General features: G+C 44.7%; 1 long non-coding RNA gene across 1 annotated transcript in view; it reads right to left on the bottom strand.

Moving 5' to 3' along the window:
* The window catches only part of LOC113959576, a 20,693-nt gene extending 11,541 nt beyond the window's left edge, over positions 1-9,152 (bottom strand). Inside the window, exon 1 of the long non-coding RNA XR_003531859.1 lies at positions 9,142-9,152. This is a non-coding gene — a long non-coding RNA (uncharacterized LOC113959576). The remainder of the gene's footprint in view (positions 1-9,141) is intronic.
* Positions 9,153-24,084: the final 14,932 nt, after the last annotated feature.

Below are 24,084 nucleotides of genomic sequence, written 5' to 3'. Positions count from 1 at the left end.
TGACTCTGTTCTGTTGTTCAGGCCTAGATATGGGTGTTCTCTAAACAAGGCCTTGCCTTGACAAGAGACTAAACATTTCTACTGGATTCGGGGATAGGATTGATATAGGGTGCATGGAATGGGGTAAGAGGGTTGAGGAATGTGTAAACTACTTGTGCTACAGGGTAAGGGAACGAGGGCTGTTGCTTTTAAAATCTACTTCTACGGAATGCGGAGGAGGTGGCCGTGCCCTCTGCTGCTGCTGTTGCTGCTTCTATCATGCTGGCAAGCTGAGCCAGAACAAAAGAGCTTTGGTAAGACTGAACTGAAAGCTGCCTTCAATGTTCTAACCCAAGAGGAGTGAAGATCTACAAGGAAATCCCCCGAAGGCTCGGGTTCGGGATTGGAATTTCCACAAAGTAAGAACAAAAATCCTGACTGCCATACTTAAATCTACTGCCTCAGGAAAATGAAGGACACTAACCAGTGCCACAAAAAACTGAAATGAAGGAACTGTGGCCTGAGGAGTGACAGAAAGACTTTTCTCTTTTCTTCTTAGACTTTTATTGAAGGAAAAGAGGAATTTAATTCAATGTAAATATATATGTGTGTGTGTAAATAAACCTTTATAAATATTTTCCCCTTCCCCTAATAACAAATGGTTGTGTTTTGTCTGAAGACTCTCCACATGAAGTGAAAAAGATATCAAGTCCATACCATCACTAAACCCTCTCACAGGGACAAACTGTGGGAGGGGGGCTTGAACTTAGATTCTTGGGAGTTTCAAACCACCACAAAACCTTATAAAGTTTACAAAAATTAGAAAAATAAAAAACTAATAGGGGCTTAAGGCATCACTTCAATAGCTCATTTTGCTAAAACGAAAAGATCCCGGGCATCATACATTTTGAGGAAGGCCTCCGTCAATCCTCAAGAGCCCCAATGACTCCCTTCATGAAGTTGTTTCAGTTTTTGTAGGCCCAACGCTTTTGGTATCGGCAATGGATGAATGGGACTGCACACGCGATTCAGTTTTCGTAATTTCTCTGCATATCTATCTCTGTGTTTCCCTTTTATTAGCATTATTGGTAAACAGCACCTGGTGTTGTCATTCACTTAACCAGAATTCCCAGGATTTTTGCTGACCTAATGTTTTGACTTCACACAATCACACTATCATTCTGTGACTGCACACTTTCAGGTGGTTTTCCACTTTGAGAACACAGTACTCTGTTGAAACATCGGTCAAGGCCAAAACACTCCTTTGTGATTCTAATTAACTGAACTGCAGGTGCAGCTGGCTCAGTTTGTTCCCACATTTTGGTATCCATTGTTTACCATCTTTTGTAAACCAATTGCCCCCCTTTTCTTTTGCCCCACTGTTTTTGTTTCCAATTCCTCCAGTGAAAAAGACATCTTCTCTGGCAGTGGTTGAACCACTGGGAGAAGAGGGAATATTTTAGATATCTCCGGTAGAAGTGCTGCTTTTTGAACTTCTTCATCAACCAGTTGATTACCTATAGCTTCTTCTGGATATCCTATTTGGTGTCCTATAATATGTATTATTGCCACTTTTTTTTGGCAAATTCACCACTCCAATAAGAGGGTAATTAAATTCTCATGAGCTAATGTCTTTCCCCTATAAGTTAACAAACCTGTTTCTTCCCACAATTTTCCAAATGCATGCACTATACCATATGTGTATTTAGAATCCGTAAAAATGTTCACTATCTTTTCCCGATCTAATTCGCAGTCTCTTACAAGGGCATACAATTCTGCAGTCTGAGCTGGCCATGTAGACGGTAATTTTCCTCCTTCATTTAATTCCCTTCCTTTAATAATAGTATATCCTGTACCTCATTTCCCTTCCATTACCCTTGAGGACCCATCAATAAACACATTTTCTCCATTTGGTCAGGGGATGTCTCGTAGATCTTCCATAGCCCAGGTCTGGAGATTTATTACTTGAATACAGTCATGAGTTCCCTCTCGCTCCCCTCCTTCGGGGTCATTTAAAGAGGAGGCTGGGTTAAACCCTTCTCTGGTCCTCAAAATCCTCCTGTTCCAATAAACAAGTTTCATACTGTAATAACCTAGCACTGGTCACCCATTTAGAAGTTCTTTCAGTTAGCAAGGCCTTAATTTGATGCAAGACTTTAACAATAGGAGATCCTCCTGCTGTCAGCTTTCGTGCCTCAGCTACTATTAAAGCTGTGACTGCACAATTTTGCAAACAATGAGGCCACCCCCTAGCCACTGGGTCTAGCATTTCAGAAAAATAGGCCACTGGTCTTTGAGTACCCCAGTGTTCTTGCACTAAAACTCCTTTAGTATGACCTTGTTTAACATCCACATATAACTCAAATTCTTTTTCCCAGTCTGGAGGGGTTAGAGTTGGAGCCTCAGTTAATCTGCTTTTTAATGCTTTAAAGCCCTGCTTACCTTCTGGTGTCCATAGTACAACATTGGGGCTGTCTTGTGTTAAAAGGTCATAGAGGGGTCTGGCTAAAACAGAAAAATCCTCTATCCGGGTACTGCAATACCCTATTAGTCCTAAAATTGTCACAGCTCCTTTTTAGTCTTGGGTAGTGGTATTTCTAAAATTCCTTTAACCCTTTATTGGTCAGTACACCACAAGCCTTCAGTCAAAATATGTCCTAGACATTTAACCTTCTCCACCATTTGTACCTTCTTTTCAGATACTTTAAGCCCCCTTTTAGCAAAAATTTAAGCAATTTCACAGTGGCTTCTTCTATCGCTTCCTCCTGTTCTCCCTATAAGAGCAAATCATCTACATAGTGCAGCAACCTAACCCCTGGGGGTGGAGTAAATTCTCTCAAAATTTTTTGCAAAGCTTGCCTGAACAGGACCAGTGCCTCCATATATCCCTGTGGAAGGACTGTCCATGTCAGTTGTTGCTTTACCATTTTCCCTTCTTCCTCTTGTTCCTACTCAAAGGCAAAATACTGTTTACTATATTTTGTAAGTGGGCATCCCCAGAAAGCATCCTTTAAATCAAGTACTGAGTAATAGTGATGTGAGGAGGGAATCTGGTTTAAGGTGGTATAAGGATCTGGAACCATGGGATGCCTTGGTTTAATAATTTCATTTATTATTCTCAAATCTTGTACCATTCTGTATGTTCCATCTGATTTCTTTACTGGTAAGATAGGTGTGTTATAGGGAGACATTCATGGCTCCAAGAGGCCTGCTTCTAGCAGAGATTTAATGATAGGTTGTAACCCTTTTCTTCTGTCCCGTGAAATAGGGTATTGTTTTTTAGAAACCACTTGACCTGGTTGTTTAAAGTTATTTGAAGCAGTTCTATGTCTAATTTTCCATATTTTCCTGGGACTACCCACACTTCTGGGTCTATTTCAGCATGAGTTTTATCAGAGAGTTTATACAGGATTACAACAGTATTGGCCTCTTTGTCATTCTTAATAATGTTAATTTGCATTCCTAGTTTAGCCATCAAATCTCTTCCTAGTAGGTTACAATCACAATTAGGAACAAATAAAAATTCATGTATCTCATATTTATCTCCCACATCTATTAACAACGATTGGATGAGGTGTACCCATTCATCTTTCCCATTTACTCCTTGAATAGTCAAAGATCCTTTTGACAATTGTCCCGCCTTTGTCATAAAATTTAAAGTAGACCGAGAGGCTCCTGTGTCTACCAAGAAGTGTACTTCCTCTTGATCTGGACCCACCCTGCATGTTATCAAGGGTTCCAGTGTGGTGGGTCCCTGGTATAATGGGGGTCCCTGACACCCCTAACAATCCATTTTCATCAACCAGTGGACTTCCTCCTCACAAGGGTCCGCTTGTCTCTGTGGACATTCCCTCTTCCAACGTCCTTCTTACAAATGGCATATTGATTTCTTTTCAACTGCTGTCTTGACTGTCCCCCTCCCACTGAGGAAGACATATTCCCTTTAAATCCTGGTGGTCTTCCCTTTCCTTTCGGTCTTGGGGGTGCCTGCATGTTTCCCCTTGGGGATGTAAAAACTGTGCCATCACCTTTGCCTTCACCTTTGCCTTTTCCTCATCCCTTCTTACATATACCTGCTGTGCCTTCTAACCAACTCGTCCAGGGGCTTATTCTACCACTCCTCATTTTTCTGTATTCTTCTTCTTATATCAGACCAGGATGTAGTGACAAATTGTACCGTCGGCAATGTATGGAAGGCTGGTCCCTCAGGGTCCAGCCCTCCTTGTTTCCTCAAGGCATCCCTAGTCCTTTCTAGCCAATGAGAAGGACTCTTGTCCTTTTCTTACTCTAAGGACATAGTCTTCTATACATTGTTAGTTCTGGGAACTGCTGTTTTAATTGCTCTAATTAAATAGGCACTGTAACCTCAAAGACAGGCCAGACTGGCCTGATTATTTGGGTCCCACTGAGGGTCCACCTGGGGGATTACATCATCCACCATAGGTGCATTTTTTTCAGCCCCTCCTGCCTGTGGGTGCTCATCCTCCCACACCTGGTGAACTTTCTGCAAAATCATCTGCTTTTCCTGTGACCCAAACATAATGCCTAAAAGAAAATCCCAATCCTTCCAAGTATAATCTGTATTTCCTAAATATTCCTCTATCTTTTCCCCCACTTCTATGGGGTCATCCAAATACGGGGGTAATTCCTTTTTCAACCCTCTTATATCCTGAGCAGTAAGTGGCACAATTACAAACCCAAATCCCCCACCCTGGTCCCCCAATGGAACCTGGCATAGGGACATCTGGTGGATTCCTGTCTCCTGTGTCCTAGGGGCTCTTGGTGTCTTATACTGGGTTTCCCTTCTAGTCCTAGAGGGGGATACGATATCCTGTCTTCCTTCTGATGTCTAAAATGGAAGAAAAATTCTCCAAACAATATTAGCATAGATAAGGTAGAGAGCAGTTCTTTAAAGAAAGCTTTCAGGTGCATGCGCATAGGCGCACATGAGTGTCCAGGGGTTCTACAATTTTATAGTACTAATCCATCCAATCTGAGAACTATCCACCCCAGATCCTCCCCAGATCTGCCCCCCTGGCATGCCTCCCTGGAATTGAGTCGGAGGTCTCAAGACCCCTTTCTTCCTCATCTTCCTCCTCCTCACAGCACGCATTGTCTTTGGAGCTTCTCCAAGGTTCCTGGGCCTTCAAGGTTGCTTTGGCTATAATGATATCTTATTATTCTGGTCCAAGTGCATATGTCCCAAACAAGATGTGCTGGCTAGAGTCTTTTCCTTGAAAAGAACATTAAACAAACCTGAAGAATTTAGACAATTCAATATGAAGCATGAGAACAGGGTTTGGTAACTCTCAACTGCTATTCTAAGTGTTAGAAACTGTACAACTATACTAAAAATCCATATTTGCTACAAATCTTATTAAGAATTCCAAGGCATCATCTTCCCCTTCACTGTTGCTATCCCCGAAGGGGGCTGTGTTTCCTTGATTTCCCTGTTCTGGAAGCTGAGGATACGGGGGACCTGCATCTGACCCTGGATCAACTTGCAGATTTTAAAGATAAGGCAGGGGAAGGTGCTGGAAAACATCCCAATCCTTACTGTTTTTTTCTTTCTTTCCTTCTCCTTCTTCCTTTTTTTCTCTTACTGAATAGACTCCTACTGCAGCTTGCTTTAACCATATTTTTCCACATTTCCTTTTAAACAATCCTTTCCCATTATCATTTAAATACAATAAATTCTGACAAAGACTAGCAGCATATGTCCTGAAAGGGGACCATTTAAATCCTCTTGGTAGATCATATTCTGACCACACAAAATAGCAATATTTTACCATTATCTCCTTAGTTACCTTCAAGGGAATGCGTAAACTATCCCAAAACTTCAGCATTCTCCCCAAGAGACTATTTGGGGGTATTTTGGAATTGTGAACCCCTATTGTCAAGACCCTTTCTAACATTTCCCTTACTGCCCTCCCTAGACATCCTCCCATGTTTACTCCCTGAAGTTCCCATTGTATTAACCAGAGAGATTTTCAGTGATCCTTTCCGACGGACCTCTTCACGGACCCCTGTGGTCTGTTACTCGCCTGTCTCCAGACAGCCTAGGGTACCCAATCAGTCGTCTGGTTCTGACCACCAATGAAGAGAGCTGATCACTGAAAACTTTGGTGAGGTGCACTGTCAGCTCCATTCACCATCTGCTGTCCCCAGAAGGTGGAAGGATCCTGGACTAGCCCCCAGTTGTATGGAAAATTACATCACTAGAGGTCAGTGTCCACAAAAGAGACAGAGGAGTCCTGTGAAAGTAACTTTATTCATGAATAAGGGAGACTCCACTGAGGCATACCCAGTGGGGTCTCTCCAATAACTTGGAGGACATAGCCTCTTCTTATCTGCATACCGCCCTCTCCCTTTCCCCATTGGCTAAGGTACTCAGAAGGTACAGACTTCCTGAACTGCCTACTACATGTTCCCCCTAAACATGTACCTCCCTTCATAACATACATCACATGATCATTAAAATTAGCTTTATGTCCATGCCAGATGAAGAAGTTAATATTCATGAACCTTTTTAAGCCTGCAAAGTTTGAAAGTTCAGTATGTCCTTGGTCAAGCAGCAACCTTTTGCGGTTAGCTGAGCTCTCGCTGCTCTTCTCCTAGTTAATTGGTTCTTTAGTCATTTCCTTATCTACAAACAGATGGACACAGCTTGTTTGTAAAGACACATTCAGACAGAAAATGGTAATAACAAGGAAGGAATTTATGAGTTTGGGAAAAAGTCTTGGATGATCAAGGAAATAAGAATTCCACTGAAATGGCCAGGCTATCTGGGATGGACCAAATTCCAAGTGCTATGATTTTCCTTTGGGAACAACCATAGTAGTATCCCTAATAATGTCCCTTATCCCATTTAATTTCTTGCCAGAAAGCTTTGTGAAGGGCCTAGAGGGGAAACCATGCAAGAAGCGGCTGAGGTAATTTGATCTGTTCAGCCTGGAGAAGAGGAGACTGAGGGGAGACCTCATAGCTGTCTACAGCTTCCTGATGAGGGGAAGTGGAGGGGCAGACACTGATCTCTTCTCGGGGGTGACAAGTGATGTGACCAGAGGGAACAGCATGAAGCTATGTCAGGGGAGGTTTAGGTTGGATATTAGGAAAAGGTTCTTCACCCAGAGGGTGGTTGGGAACTGGAACAGACTTCCCAGGAAGTGGTCACAGCACCAATCCTGACAGAGTTCAAGAAGCATTTGGACAATGCTCTCAGGCACATGGTATGATTCTTGAGATTGTGCAGGGCCAGGAGTTGGACTTGGATGATCCTTGTGGGTCCCTTCCAACTCAGAATATTTTGTGATTCTGTGATTTGCTGATGGTGTCTCGCTGTGAACCTTTGAGGGTTCTGTGGAAGGGCTTGCTCTGATGTTTTTGTGTCTCTGAGATAATTGATTCTCTTTATCTGGTGTTCATCTTACAAATCCTGTTAGTTTCAAGAGCACCCATGCTATTTTTCTACTGCTTCAAGGGACACAGAATATCATCCAACTACCTTCAGATGAGCAAAAAAACGGGTCAACCTGGTTCACATCTATTAAACTGCCAACTAGAGGGGAAGGCTGTAAGACACCAGGTCTCAAGGTATGAGCTCATTGAAGGGATTTTACTTTAAAAGAAGTAAAGAAAGAGAGAGAAAAAGAGAAAAAGAGAATTATAGCTACCACCCCTAGATCCAGTGTAGATCCAGCTACCGGAAGTTCAGGAGATGGCAGGGCCGTGACCATGCAATGGCCGCATGGTGCTGTTTTTATCTGCTCTGTCCCCCTGTGGCCTCACCCCCTAGGTGCTAGCCATTCTGAGCCTGGGTTAGGGGCTCCAGGGGGTGTGGTATGGGGCAATGTTCCCAGGCTGCCAGTGACTGACAGCTGCTCTGGGGTTGCCCAATGAGGCTCGAGGGGGCTGGGATATGGAACAGGGCAGTATCCTACCTTCATGAAATTTGACCTGTCCCTTTCCCCCCCCACACACACTTGAGTTGGTCCTCACTCATCACTCACTCATGGCCAGGCTTCGCGAACGAAGATTTGGGAAGGGCTCTATCCACATTTGTTACAAGTGCGCTGGTGGTTAAAAAGGCCAATACGAGACAGGCACATCTGGTTGCAAAAGGCACAGCAGAAAGACTCCTTAGGTGGTTTATTCTGCAAGGCACAATTCTTTCTGCGTTGTCTTTTCTCCTCAAGAGTGATCATTGAATAGAATCATAGAATCAGCTGGGTTGGAAGGGACCTTCGAGATCATCAAGTCCAACCCTTGATCCACTACCGCTGCGGTTACTAGACCATGGCACTAAGTGCCACATCCAGTCTCTTTTTAAAAATCTCCAGGGACGGAGAATCCACTACTTCCCTGGGCAGCCCATTCCAATATCTAACCACCCTCTCTGTAAAGAAATTCTTTCTAATATCTAACCTAAACCTCCCCTGGCACAACTTGAGACCATGCCCTCTTGTCTTGCTGATAGTTGCCTGGGAAAAGAGACCAACCCCCACCTGGCTACAACCTCCTTTCAGGTAGTTGTAGAGAGTGATGAGATCTCCCCTGAGCCTCCTCTTCTCCAGGCTGAACAGCCCCAGTTCCTTCAGCCTCTCCTCATAGGACTTGTGCTTGAGTCCCTTCACCAGCCTAGTTGCCCTCCTCTGGACCTGCTCCAGCACCTCAATGTCCTTCCTGAACTGAGGGGCCCAGAACTGGACACAGTACTCCCGGTGTGGTCTCACCAGCGCTGAGTACAGGAGAAGAATCACTTCCTTGGAACTGCTGACCACACTGTTCCTGATACAGGCCAGGATGCCATTGACCTTCTTGGCCACCTGGGCACATTGCTGGCTCATGTTCAGTTTCTTGTCAATCCAAACTCCCAGGTCCTTCTCTGTCTGGCTGCTCTCCAACCACTTTGTCCCCAACCTGTAGCACTGCATGGGGTTGTTGTGGCCAAAGTGCAGGACTCGGCACTCGGCCTTGTTGAACCTCATCCTGCTGGAATCAGTCCAACTCTCCAGACTGTCCAGGTCCCTCTGCAGAGCCCTCCTGCCTTCCAGTTGATCGACACTCCCCCCCAGCTTAGTGTCATCTGCATATTTGCTAATGATGGACTCAATCCCCTCATCTAAATCATCTATAAAGATATTAAACAGAACTGGACCCAACACTGATCCCTGGGGGACACCACGAGTGACCAGTCACCAACTGGATGCAGCACCGTTCACCACCACTCTCTGGGCCTGGTCCTCCAGCCAGTTCCTAACCCAGCACAGAGTGCCCCTGTCCAAGCCGTGGGCTGCCAGTTTTTTCAGAAGAATGGTGTGGGAGACGGTGTCAAAGGCCTTGCTGAAGTCCAGGTAGACCACATCCACAGCCTTCCCCTCATCCACCAGGCGGGTCACCTGATCATAAAAGGAGATCAGGTTGGTCAGACAGGACCTACCCTTCCTAAACCCGTACTGGCTGGGTCTGATCCCTTGTCCATCCTGTAGGTGCTGTGTGATTGCACTGAGGATGATCTGCTCCTTAACCTTGCCAGGCACTGAGGGCAGGCTGACGGGCCTGTAGTTTCCTGGGTCCTCCTTCCGGTCCTTTTTGTGGATTGGTATGACATTCTCCAACTTCCAATCATCTGGGACCTCCCCAGTGAGCCAGGACTGTTGGTAGATGATGGAGAGAGGCTTGAGGAGCTCTTCCGCCAGCTCCCTCATCACCCTTGGGTGGATCCCATCTGGTCCCATAGACTTGTGGGGATCCAAGCATCTCAGTAGGTCACTAACTGTTTCCTTCTGGATTACAGGGGGGCTGTTCAAATTCTTGTCTCTTTCTACAAGCTCCAGAAGCCAGCTGTCCTCAGGACAACCTGTCTTACTGTTGAAAACTGAGACAAAGAAGGTGTTAAATACCTCAACCTTTTCCTCATCTTTGATAACTATATTCCTGCCCATGTCCAGTAAAGAGTGGAGGTTTTCCTTGCCCCTCCTTTTGCTACTGATGTATCTGTAGAAGGACTTTTTGTTATCCTTCACAGAGGTGGTGAGATTCAGTTCAAGTTGTGCCTTTTTTCCTCTAATTTTCTTTCTACACAACTTAACTATATTCCTAAATTCTTCTTGAGTAGTCAGCCCTTTTTTACCTAATTGGTAGGCTCTCTTCTTTACCCCAATTTCTTTCAAAATCTCCCTGTTCAGCCAGGCCGGTCGTCTTCCCTGCCGGCTCACCTTTTGGCACAGTGGGACAGCCTGCTCCTGTGCTTTCAAAACTTGCTTCTTGAAGTACGTCCATCCCTCCTGGACCCCTTTGTTTTCAAGGGCTGTTTCCCAGGGTACACTCTGAACTAGTCTTCTGAATAGGCTGAAATCTGCCCTCCAGAAGTCCAGCGTAGAGGTTTTATTGACGGCCCTCCTTGCATCCCTGAGTATTGAAAACTCTATTATTTCATGATCACTGTGTCCCAGACGTCCACCGACCACCACATCTCCCACCAGCCCCTCTCTTTGTGAACAGGAGGTCTAGCGGGGCTCCATCCCTGGCAGGCTCATTTACCAGCTGGAGCAGGAAATTATCCTCTATATGCTCTAGGCATCTCTTAGACTGCCTCTTCTCTGCTGTGTGGAGTTACCAGCAGACATCTGGCAGGTTAAAGTCACCCACGAGAACAAGGGCTGGCGATTTTGAGACCTCCGCCAACTGCTTGTAGAATAGTTCATCACCCTCATCATCCTGATTGGGTGGTCTGTAACAGACTCCCACCAGGATGTCAACCTTGTTGGCCTTCCCCCTGATTCTGATCCACAGGCACTCAACCTTATTGTTACTGACTTCAACTTCTACAGAGTTAAGAGACTCTCTAACATACAGAGCTACCCCTCCACCTCTCCTACCCTGCCTGTCCCTTCTGAAGAGCCTGTAACCACCCATGGTAGCACTCCAGTCATGCGAGTCATCCCACCATGTTTCCGTGATAGTGACTACATCACAACTTTCCTGCTGCACGATGGCTTCCAGCTCCTCTTGTTTGTTACCCATACTGTGTGCGTTGGTGTACATTCACTTCGGATGGCCTGTTGATTTGACTCTTAACTTGGGCTGTCCACCCTTGGGCTCCTTTCTGGAGAGACCAGTTTCAACCCCTTCCCCCTTCAAACCTAGTTTAAAGCCCTCCTGATCAGCCCTGCCAACTTATCCTGCGTACTTTCTCAAAAGCATCAGCAGCGTTAAAGATAGTGTATCTCCAGACCTCCCAGTTGGAGGCCAGAGTAGACCAGTTATGTTGATCAATATGACCAAGGCTGAGATGTTTCCGGGAGTCCTTGTATCTTCTCTTTGGGGTTGCTGTCTTGCGGTAGCCGGTGGTAAGTTCACCATAAAGCATGATCTTAGGGAGGCAGTAGTCCTTCATCCTTGAGAGTTGTACCTAAGGGGGAGTCATGTGGAATACTAGGTATTTTTTCTGACTTTTTCTTTTCTTTCTTTCCTACAGTTTTCTTACTTCCTCCACCACCCATTACAACAATGCCTGCTCATACAATTTTTAAGACTACACTATTTCACACAAACACAGTGGAACTCGAAAAAAATCTCAAAATTGGATCACACTTTCACAAAAGAAAAAAAATAAACTAATAAAATATTAGAAATGATTTGGTGTTATTAATATACTATTACCATTCAGGGAAGAAAAAAGAAAACAAACTGTTACATGATGGAGGCGTAGATTAACAGTGTACTTGATAGATAAATCCCAGATCAGGGACTTTGTCCTTTCAGGACCCTATACTCCTTACAACTTGAACTTGAAATTCAAAGCTGTACTTGTTCAGCACTTGCCTCGAAACCCTGCTCCCCCTGAGCTGTGCTTGGTCCAGAGCCTGTCAGCTATGCGGCGGACCCCCTTCCCCCAGGGGCTGAGCATCAACCCAGTTCCTGTCAGTTATGTGGTGAAACCCTGCCCCCCAGAGGCTGTGCCCACCTTGGCCCAACTCCTGTCAGTTATGCAGCAGGAAACCCCACCTCCCAGAGGCTGAGCCTCAGACATGTGGACACACTCATCTTTCTTTCCATCTTGCCTCTGCCCGGGACCACCTGGTTCAAAGCCAAAACCTGAATACCACCTCTTCTGCTGCTGCCGTTACTTTTATTTCTTTGTTCTCCTGCCTGCCCTGGGACAGTTCGTGACTGCCCACTGCCTGGTTGAAAACCAAAACCCAAATGCCGCCGCTTCAACTGTCTTTTCCCTTGCCTCCCCCCCGGAACCTGGCGAATTTTATACTGTAACTCTCTCCTGGTCACTCCCGATTTTTATCCCCCCTGTTTCCATCCAGATGAGTATTCGGTTCTCACTTCTCAACAGTTGCTTTGTTCTGTCACTGACCACTTTCCTTGTGGAAGAAGTGAAACCGCAGTTAAAAGAACTCTGCTCTCACCTCGCACCTTTTGGTGGGTCTCATCCACACACACGCGCACTCCCGTTGCCCAATCTGCCCACTAAGAATTAAAATAGCCCCTTTGTGTCTTAGTGGGTTTTTATGCATAAACCTCAACGGTGCTGCGATCTTTTAATTTCTAAACCGGCTGTTTCTTCTCCTGTTTTCCTTGTTCCACAGTCGTCTGTCCTAGGGTCCTCCGCCACAGTCGACCTGAAAAGAGGGTCCCCCTCGCTGGACCACGAAAAATCAGCAGGACGTGCCGTCCTGGGACATTGGACCCCCAATCCAGAGCCTCTGGACATTGGATCCTGGACGAGACCCCAAAACTGTTGGAAAAATTCCTCCTTTAGATTTAGAAGGACAGTAAAAATACCTGTAGGACAAGGAAAGTGTAGCGAGAAGTTTTTTTATTGCAGCGCACTGGGTACTCCAAGATCACAAGGGTCTGGAAGCACCCCAACCATTTGAAAACCACGTCTTTTGTATTCTTTTGGTTACATAAGCTGTTACATATTCATTGATTGCCAGTTTTTTACCTAAAAGGTAATTTCTCTGACCCAGAAGGGAGTGTTACCCTTTCTCTTGATTGATTGTGACGTACAGGTCCAGGGGGGTCCCCCAGTACACATTAGGCTGCCGCATGGCAGAGAGGATGCATCTTTATTTTTGTATTTTCCCTATTCTCGGCTGCAAAAGGTTCCCTGGTGTCAGGTCCAGACAGGACCATCCACCTTACAGATTCTGTGGTAAGCCTAAAAAAGAAACCCCTTGGGTAAAAGAAACCACACCCCGTTCTGTCTTTCTACTAAGTTCATTTGTTTATAATAAAATCAGGTTATTTATTTCTTATATGCCCCCAGCCCAGATCTGCTCGGATTTCATTGGAGAAGCTTGACCCATCTGCAGAGGAACCTTCTGGGGAGGAGGTCACCCTTTCCCTCCTCTGCTCCTGTGTTGGTAGCAGCATGAGTCCATTGACAAAAGGGGGGAAATCCCAGCCACAGCCAGCAGCAGACAGTATGAGTTTCGTGGGAAGAGTCCCCTTTTTTCCCCTTTTCCTCTTTTTCTTCTTGGTGGTGGTGGGGAAAATCTCCATTTTCGACTTCTCCCGTGCACCAGGGTTCCATGAGGGGACTGCCAGAGCCCAACAGCACCCCCTGCTGACCATGGTTAGAATTGCACCAAAAGGCAGAAAGTACTGAACTATTTCCTTTTTGAAAGGGATTTTTGGGTGCAGGATTATTGTTTGGTTGGTTTTGTGTTCTTTTGTTGTTCTGCCAATACACATATATCCTCCAATAAAGGGTTGTTATTTTCTTTTTTCTCCATACTTCCTCAGTTGAAGCCCCTTAATTTTGGATTTACAATTGCTTAGAGGGAAGAGCTTGTTCTTCCTCATAACTCATACTCCTTAGCAAAACACTTCAGTCTCGTTCAACTGAGACAGAGAGGTAAATAAATGATGATGCTCAGGGGTGTCAGTCCTTCATACTGACTAGTCCAAACCTCTGGCTGAGACTCAACTTTCACAGCCTTCAGAGGCTGAGGGACACTCCTCCCCATCACACATCCAGCTTCCTTCTTTGCATTAAGTGCTATGAAGGATTGTTTGCAAACAAAGGGAACCAAAGATGGATTATTCCAGGGAACTACACAAAAGGATGTGGGAAGCACCAGGGAAGGGAAAGAATAGTCACAAGTAATTTATTTGCAAAGGGTATGCAAATGCAGTTGCAGGTCACTGCACATGTGAAATAATCCTAAGGCTCATTAAGAGTCCCTCTATTTGCTCCCCACTGCCCTGTGAGGCACTGGAACAGGTTGCACAGACAAGTTGCGGATGCCTCATCTCTGGAAATGTTCAAGGCCAGGTTGGATGGAGCTCTGAGCAACCTGGTCTAGCGAAAGGTATCCCTGTCCATGGCAGGGGAGTTGGAATTAGATGATTTTTAAGGTCCCTTCCAACCCAGGTCATTCTATAATTCTATGATTCTAAATTTGCCTCCCTAAGAAGAAAATAACAGAAGAGGCTGCACTAAAGAGAAACTGCTCATATTGCTTAATGCATGACTGGAAAGCCCTCTAGTATGCTGGTGCTGAGGATGAAAATCTATCTGGAACACAACAACACTCAAGATTATTCACAGCCGCAGCACAGTGAATATTTGCTGGAGTATATAGACCACCAAGTATGAAGAAAATTAGCTTCATTATAATGGAAATACCATATCCTCCTGAATTGTACCTCTGTGTTATAGTTACAAACCAGGGAAGGGGGTTATAGCGATGAATATTCATACCATAATGTCATCTGAAGGGAACCATCCCATAGCTCAGTGCGAGGGAGTTCAAGGGGAGGTAAAAAGTTGTTCCAGGGTCTTAGCCACTGCTGGAAACCGTCCCTGCCTTACCGGGACAACAGCAAAGCCAGAAGCCACTGTCTCACCCTCAGTCCATGGCCACAACCAGAGTGTGAGATCATCATCATCATCATGGCTAGGTTTCACGAACAAAGATTTGGGAAAGGCTTTATCCACATTTGTTATAAGTATGCTGGTGGTTAATAAGGTCAATACGAGATAGACATGTCCGATTGCAAAAGGCACAGCAGAAAGACTCCTTAGGTGGTATATTCTGCAAGACACGGTTCTTTCTGCGTTGTCTTTTCTCCTCAAGGGTGATCCTGCGTGCATTCTCAAAGGAAGCAGCAACGTTATAGATGGTGTGTCTCCAGACCTCCCGATTGGAGGTCAGAGTAGACCAGTTATGTTGATCAATATGGCCAAAGCTGAGATGTTGTTTCGGGGAGTCCTTGTATCTTTTCTTCGGGGTTCCTCTCTTGCGGCAACCAGCGGTAAGTTCACCATAGAGTACGATCTTAGGGAGGCGGTGGTCCTTCATCCTTGAGACGTGCCCTGCCCAACGCAACCGTGTTCTCAGCAACATGGCCTCAATACTTGTGACTGCTGCTCGTTCTAGAACAGATGTATTGGTCACATAATCTGACCAGAGGACGTTAAGGATTGTACGGAGACAGCGTTGATGGAAGCGTTCTAGAAGACGCAGGTGGTGGCAGTAGATGACCCATGATTCGGAACCATATAAAAGAGTAGACAGCACAATGGCTTTGTAAACACTGATCTTGGTACTTTTCTTCAAGTGTTTATTACGTCATACCCTTTTATGGAGTTTTCCGAAAGCACCGTATGCCTTTGATAACCTGTTGTCTATCTCTCCGTCAATCTTACCATCCGAGGAGATGAGGTTACCTCGGTAATTAAACTACTGGACTGATTTCAGCTCTGATTGACCAATGGTGATATGGGGATGAAGGAAGACTTCCTGAAGTGCAGGTTGATAGAGAAGTTCGGTCTTTTTTAAGCTGACTTCCAGCCCAAAGAGCTCAGCAGCGTCTGCAAAGCAGGATGTTAAATGCTGCAGAGCTGCTTCTGTGTGTGCAACAAGGGCGGCGTCATCAGCATAAAGCAACTCCCGGACAAGATGGTTTAAGTTCTTAGTGTGGGCCTTCAGTCACCTTAGGTTGAATAGGCTTCCATCAGTATGGTATTGAATGTAGATACCGTCCTGATCATTGAGGTCTGCAGTGACCCTTTGGAGCATCATGCTGAAAAAGACTGTGAATAGGGTTGGTGCAAGAACACAGCCTTGTTTCACACCATTAGTTATTAGAAAGGGCTCAGAAAGTGCATTGCCATATCTGACTTGGTCGTACTGATCCTCATGGAGTGAGATGATCATTTTAAGGAACTTGGGGGGACAATCTAAATGTTCCAAAATCTGTCATAGACCTTGTCCTAGTTAGAACAGTTGGGACCGATTCATCACTGGATGGGTGTAGCCCAAACCTGTGTATTCTATAGCCTTCCATGCCATTTCCCAGAAACTGTTGTCAGTAGAGGCCTGCAAGGTGGGGGGATGTTCCTGTCCTCATGCCCTTTTATGGAATTCCCCACGCTGAGGGAAGGACTGAGCATCCTTTTATGGAATTCCTCGCTCTGGGGGAGGGACTAATCATTCCTGCCTGAGCTGGAGAATATAGAAACCTGGAGTTTCGGAACCTTTCCACCACTCGTGGGATCCAGGGGAGGACTGCAGCTCACCGCTCTCAGCCAGACTGCAGCTCACCACTCTCAGCCGGACCGAGACCACCACCCTTGGTTGGACTGCAATCACCACTTTGGTCGGACTGCAGCAGCTCTCCCACCATCAGGTTTTTCCCCTCTCCCTTTGCTTTGGACTCGGGGGGGGGGGGGGGCCAGGGAGCACCGCTTTGTTTGTGCCCCGGGGTGCTGGGTTGTACATTTGGGCTTTGTGGGTTAGGGCCGGTTGCTTGTCTGTGTGGTTGTACTTACTGTATTATTTTATTAAATTGTTTTTCTGACTTGTAATCTCTCTTTTGAGTTGGGTTGGTTTCCCCTGCTGGTTAACTTTTAAACCAGCACAGACCTTTTCTGCTCACGGTATGGAAAGCCTTGGTGAAGTGAACAGAGGTTACATAGAGACCTTTGTTCTGTTCCCTACACTTCTCTTGCAGTTGTCTGAGAACAAATACCATGTCTGTGGGACTCCTGTTAGCTCTGAAACCACATTAACTTTCAGGTAGAATTCCTTCTGTTATAACGGGTATTAGTCTGTTCAAGAGTATCCTTGCCAGGATTTTACCAGCAATGGAGAACAGAGTAATACCACAGTAATTTGAGCAGTCTGATTTTATACCTTTCTTCTTGTACAAAGTGATGATGACTGCATCACGAAGGTCTGATGGTAGTTCGCCTAGTTCCCAACAGCACACCACAAACTCATGAAATTTAGCATAGAGCGCAAGACCCCCATGTTTCCAGACTTCAGGTGGAATTCCATCAACCCCAGCTGCCTTGCCGATTTTTACCTGCTGTATGGTCTTAAGAGTTTCTCCTAAAGTGGGGGCAGTATTCAATTCATATTTCACCGGTTGTTGTGTGATGGACTGAATTCCTGAGTCTTGGACTACACGGTTGGTACTGAAAAGAGTCTGAAAGTGTTCAGACCATCGATTCAGAATGGAGGTTTTATGTGTTAGAAGCGTTTGACCATCAACGCTGAGTAGGGGGCTTTGGACTTGGTATGTAGGCCCATATGCTGTTTTCAGGGCTTCATAGAATCCTTTGTGATCACCCATGTCTGCACATAATTGAGTTTTTTCAGCTAGATCAATCCACCACTTGTTCTGGATATCACGGAGTTTCTGTTGGAGCTTGCTGCATGCAAGACGAAAGGCTATTTTTCTTGCGTGACAGGATGACAGTGCAAGGTGTGCTTGGTGGGCGGTTCTCTTCTTCCTCAACAATTCCTGGATCTCTTGATTGTTTTCATCAAACTAGTCCTTGTTCTTCTTGAAGGAGAACCCTAAGGATTCTTCAGAGGATTGCAGGATGCTGTTTTTAATTTGGTGCTTGTTTCAGGAGAGGAATCTGTAGAATCTGTGGAATGGTTATCAAGCCTAGTTTCAAGGTTTGCCTGGAATCTGTCTCTCACTGTGGTTGATTGGAGATTGTTAACTTAGAGTCTTCTCCTTGGGATATTGCCCGTTTTAGGTTTGAATTTGAGATTGAAGTTGAGTTTACAGCTCACAAGCTGATGGTCTCTTTGGCATTCTGCGCTGGGCATCACGCGAGTATGGGGGACATCTTGGACACTTCTCCGTTGCACCAAGACATAATCGATGAGGTGTCAATGCTTAGATCTGGGGGGCATCCAGGTTGTCTTCAGACTATTTTTCTGCTGAAAGACAGTATTAGTGATGGTGAGCTGTTGCTCTGCACAGAATTCTAGCAGAAGTCGACCATTATCGTTGCAGTTTCCAACACCATGCTTGCCTAATATTCCTTTCCATGCTTCAAAATTCTTTCCTACTCTGGCGTTGAAATCACCAAGGATAATGATCTTATCATCTGCAGGAACCTTTTGGGTAAGGCGGTACAGGTCAGTGTAAAATTTATCTTTTTCAGCAGGGTCAACTTGGAGAGTTGGGGCATATATACTAACAACGACAACGTGTTGTTTGTTGTGTAGTGGAAGATGTAGGGAGATAATGCGATCAGAATGACCTGTCGGTAGATTTTCGAGTTTAGGAACAATAGAGTTTTTGATCATGAAACCGACTCCTGAGAGATGTTTTTCGTTTCTGGGTTTACCTGACCAAAAGAGTGTGTAACCGGCACCATGTTCTCTGAGGCTTCCTTCCTTGTGAAGGCGAACTTCACTGAGAGCAGCAATGTCGATGTTGAGACAAGCCAGTTCATGGGCAATTAGGGCAGAACGTCACTCAGGACGTCTTCTATCCACAGAATCGAACATGGTTCTGACATTCCAACATGCTAGAGTTAATTTAGGTACACCTTTGGAGGTAGGTGCATGCCTTTGTCTTTTGATCTTTGTGCGACCGCATTGGAAGAAGATGCCCGTTGGCCTGCGGTTAACCAACTGGGTGAAGGTGGAGATGAGTTTTGTTTAGGTCACCTTTTCTAGACCCCTCTCCAAGTGGAGCAAGCAGTGTTGTCCTTGAAAAGGCTGCTTGGTCGTTCAGGGTGCTGCCCCAAGAGACTGTCATCTCCAGTCAGTCTCAGATGACCAATATCCTGAACCGTCTGCATGCAGGGTTGAGTCTGCGGCTTCCAGTGCACCTTTCACCTGCTGTTTCGACCCTTGCCCATTGCTACAGGGCTTTGTGAATGTGGGTAAAGCCTTCAAGCCTGCACAATGGATTTTTTAGGTGAGATGCAGTATGCGCGGAACTGAACCCACCCTTTAATCCTAAGGTTCATCTGCCAGGGCCGAGCGAGTTTGGATGGTGGCAACGAGGTCCTCAGGACGTAGGTTTAATTAGAGTGCTGGGAGGGAAAACCAAACTGTATAAATACACTAGACTCTGTGTGATCTCTATTTCTTTTCTCCTGCTGCTTCTACCATGTGAATCATCGAATCTTGTCAGTAACCATTTTTCCTTTCCTCTCTTTCCTTCTCTCTTCTCTCTTTCTTTAATGTGTTTTCTTCTTTTACTCTTTTCCTTCTCTTGTGGGTAACTTAAAACCAATGAATTGTGTTTTAGTAAAGTTGGGATATTGATTCTGTGGAATGGGTCTTTGTGCTGAGTGTTTTAGTGAAATATTTTTTCTTGGTTGTAGTTTACTCCTGTAAAACCTTTTGCCAAAATATCTTATTTTTCTCACTAAATTAAAAAAATTTCTCTTGGAGAAGGGTGTGTGACTCTTTTTCCAGATGCGAATTAGAGGTTATAACAAACCAAAAGGTTTTTAAAAAGTTTTAAATAAAATGTAACCACTCTGGGCATCTTATGGCTTAAAATCTGGAGTGCAACACAGAGTACCGCCCTGGACCACTGCCACTCGCATGCTACCACTGCTGCCCACCTGAGATTTCCACTGGAGTGTCGCCACAACCCACTCACTGCTCATCCGTCACCAGATGGCTGCCCCCGCTGCTTACCCGCCACTCACTTGCTGCACAGAACTGCTACCAGTGCTAGGACCACAGAATCAGAGAGTGAAAGTGAAACAAATCACTACCACCCACAGCCCAGCCAAGTCAAGTGGGACAACACATGGCAGGGAACAAAGAGACTCCAAACTGGTACCATCACTGCAGTTAAGACCTGAACCCAACCAGGTAGTGTGGAGTGGCCAGTTTGGTAGTGTGGTTCTGTGTGAGCAGCACAATTTTTCTGGGTTTTTGCTTTTGCCTCTGTTCTCCCATTGTTTTCTTTTGTTTGGTTGGACAGATGGGGGTGGTTGATGGGGAGGACCCTCTGCCATTCTTTTGCCCCTTTGTTCCTGGGGACCATGAGACACGGTGAACTCCCTTTTCTTGTGGGTAAACCGTTTCCCTTGTATCTTTGTGGTGCTGCTATTTTTCCTTGTTAATAAACTGTTATTTTTTCACTTATATCCTACTCTCATTTTTTTGTCTGTCTATATGGGGAGGGAGGGGGAATAAAAAGGGGAGTGAGTTCATTTTATTGGAGAACCTGTGCCAATATTTGTCTTTAAACCAAGACTACCCTGTTGTTTCAAAAGCAAATTCATACTAGATGGTAGGAGCCCAGGTGATTAGAAAATAAGCCATAGGGAAAAGATAAACCATCTAAGTTGATAAGGATAGTGTGGACTGCTCTGACAGAGCAAAACCAGTGTGAGCATTACAGAATCACAGAATGTGTAAGGTTGGAAGTGACCATAGAGGGGTCATCTAGTCCAACCTCCCTTCTCAAGTAGGGTCATCCTAGAGCACATTGCACAGTTTTGAGTCCAGATGGTTCTTGACAGGATCACCTCTCTCAACCTGCTGTGAATGCTCTTCCTAATGCACCCCAGGAGACCACTGGCCTTTTTGGCCACAAGGGCACACTGCTGACTCATAGACAGCTTGTTGTCCACCAGGACCCCCAGGTTCTTCTTCGCAGAGTTGCTTTACAGCAAGTCAACCCCCAACCTGTACTGGTGCATAGGGTTATTCTTTCCTGTGTGCAGGACCCTTCTGCTGAATTTCAGAAGGTTCCTCTCTACCCATCTCTCCAACCTGTCGAGGTCCTTCTGAAGGGTTGCATGACACTCTGGGGTATCAGTCACTCCTCACAGCTTTGTATCATCAGCAAACTTGCTGAGGAGGCATCTACACCTTCATCCAAGTAATTGATCAACAAGTTAAACAATACTGGGCCCAGTATTGAACCTTGAGGGACACCACTAGTGACAGACCTGCAACTAGACTCTGTGCCACTGATTGCGACCCTCTGGAATCTGCCGTTCAGCCAGTTCTCAATCCACCCTCTCCGTCTACTCATCCAGTCCACGCTTCCTGAGTTTACCTATGAGGAGGATTCATTCAAGGATACAAAGGGGTTGTGGAAATATGACAGTGTTACAACCAAGGTTGCAGAAACACTCACCTGAAACAGTATCATACTATCTGAAAAACCAACCTGTGACTGCTGTAAAAGGCAGCTATTCATCTGGTGTCAATCAGCATAGCTCCATTGATGTCAGCATCTTTTTTTGGTAGTGTAATGTGCTGTTTCTTTGCTAATGTAATGCAATATAAATTCACAGTTTTTTAAACTTCTGTGAAGTTATACAAACTTCCACCAAGTGAGGGTTTGGTAGACAACCTTATGCTGCACATACAGAAAAAAGTAGAGTTAAGATTACAGAAGCAACCTTAACATCCTTCCTTGACATCTGAGTGTTCAACTGTAGAGCCACAACATTACTGTAGTGTGGTTTTCTCCCAAAACACATCAGTCCTTTCTAACCATTTCCATTTATAGTCTTCCCCCTGCATGTCTTGAAGAGCATTATGAATGCAACTGAATGCAACCTCCCTACCCAACTATCACAGTTGATCAGCAGGTGGTAAAACTGATACAGTAAGATGTTGTCTGGTTCACAAACATCACACAGGTTGCCTCTTTTTCTTACTGATTTGCTACTAATGTACAGACTGGCACAGTGCTAGCCCTGACTGGTTCACACTCACACAGGTAATACCTGGGCACAGTTTAGGGGTTACCACAAGCCAGGAACCTTTTCCAGTAGGATGAATGGATAATGGCATCTGGTTTTAGGGAGAGGAATATTTCTAGAAGTGTGGGCATGAGTTACACTAGTTCACTTGCCTGCAGAACAAGAGTAAGTCTGGGGGTAGAGCAGAGGTAGCTACTCAGATATCTCTCTCCTGGAAATAAGATCAGCATGACTTCACTTTTTTCTACACAGAGTTGTTTAAGTGAGGCACCTCTACTAAGACATGGGGACAAAGTCCTACACAGAGTGCTTTGCAAAGGAGAGGTTTCTCTCAATGCCAAGAACATCCTGGTTCTGAGATGTTGGTCGACTAAGAGGGTTGATTTTGATGTCCTCAATATCAGCTCACAACTCCTTGCTGCTGAGGCCAGGAGTGGCTGAGCAGGAGGGGTTCTCCCTTGTGGGACAGGGCTGTCCCTAGCTTTGAGTGCTTACTTAGAAAAGGGAGAGAAGGGGAGGTGGGGAAAGACAGCAAGAAGGAAAAGCAAAAATAAACCCTACCAAACCAAACAAAAATATTTTCAGTTACTGTCAGCAAAAGAAAGGTTGGAAATTACATCAAGGCAGCACTCATTGATTCTCTTTTGTTATAACCATTATAAAGAACCTTCCATTCCCTTATGTTTTCCTGACTGGCAAATACTGTATTGAGATCCTTTACCCAGAGTCTCTGAGCCACCCTCTCCCAACTTCTCTTTTAAAATTTTTTTTTTCTCCTCATTGTTTTCATGTCACTCTCCATATAACAGTTGCTTTTCACATTAAACCCCATAGTCAGAATGAAACTATCATTTCTAATTTGTCTGGCAGAAACCGTGTTGACAGGAAGTTTTCTGTGGTTGTTTAGAAATAAAATAGTGCTCTGAGCAAAAGTGCAGAAACTTAATAGGACTTTGAAAACAACAGAAGTCGTGGGGACTGCAGTTGGTTCCCAGGTCTAAGGACTAAATAAACAATGATTTTATAGGCAAAAAAGTAGCCTAGGGGAGATGACCTCTAAAGAGGTGTTAACACATATTGTGTCCAACATCATTAGACTGCCCAGTGGGAGCAAGTATTAGGCACTTAAAGACATTTTGAAAAGGAAAGATGAGCCTCAAAAGATGTTTTAAATGAACATGAGGTGGAAGAGCAAACCATCTGAAGAACTTCCCACAGCTAAATCTAAATCTTTGCTGATATTTATATATTTTTCTGGGATATGCGTGAAAACTTTAAACATCTTATTTAAACAAAATAGGTGTAACAGTTTAACTCACATCGATGTATTTAAGAAGTTAACACTCGTAAAGTAGCTTTCAACTTTAGCAACTTACATAAAGCCACAGTAAAACTCACTCAGGTTGCTTTAAACTAGGGTTTTGCTCATAAGAGTATACCAGGGGATCCAGGATGCACACCTGGCAAAGTAGCAACATTTCTGGTTTAAGTTTGTCACCTGATAACAGGGACACACCTCTGTTGCTTAGCACAGAGACTAGGACAGATGCAGTTTAAACTTGAAACGCTGTCTGTTGTTAGGCAATTTCCTGTATTACATCTTTAGATTGTATCTCTCTTTCCACAAAGGTGGAAACTTCCAGCTAGAAACAGTTTATTTATTTTTCCTTTTTTCTCTGGCAAAAACTGCCCCTGTCAAATAAGATATTTTTGAGCTAGTTATTCCACCAAATAAGTCTATCTTAAAGCTTCCTCAACAATCTCAGAAAACCTATTTGTAAAATACAGAAGTAACAAAAGAATGTTTACAGAGCTGTTTGAGCAGGGGGAGGAGAGGGAAGGTAGCGCAGCTGTGCTTAGCAGCTCTGCTGGACAATCGCTCCCCCCACATGCCTTGGAATTCTCTTATCACAGGCAGTTGTCAGCAGTTACTTTAAAAACTCTATCTCTCCATTACATTTATGTATATATTTTAAAACAATTTTGGTTATTTTATTGAACAACTTCAGAAAACAGTTAGTGAGACTATGTTATGAAATTGTAAGACAATTTCTCTCTCCAATCAGAAGGTTACAAACTTGCAATTTTTACAAAGCAGGAGAGTTTCACTCCTGCTTTTGAATTTTTCCTGGCAAAGAACT

The sequence above is a fragment of the Corapipo altera genome, unplaced genomic scaffold, assembly GCF_003945725.1.
Source record: "Corapipo altera isolate COAL_440 unplaced genomic scaffold, ASM394572v1 60960, whole genome shotgun sequence".
Lineage (NCBI taxonomy): Eukaryota > Metazoa > Chordata > Aves > Passeriformes > Pipridae > Corapipo > Corapipo altera.
This window is presented reverse-complemented; position numbering and strand designations above follow the sequence as displayed.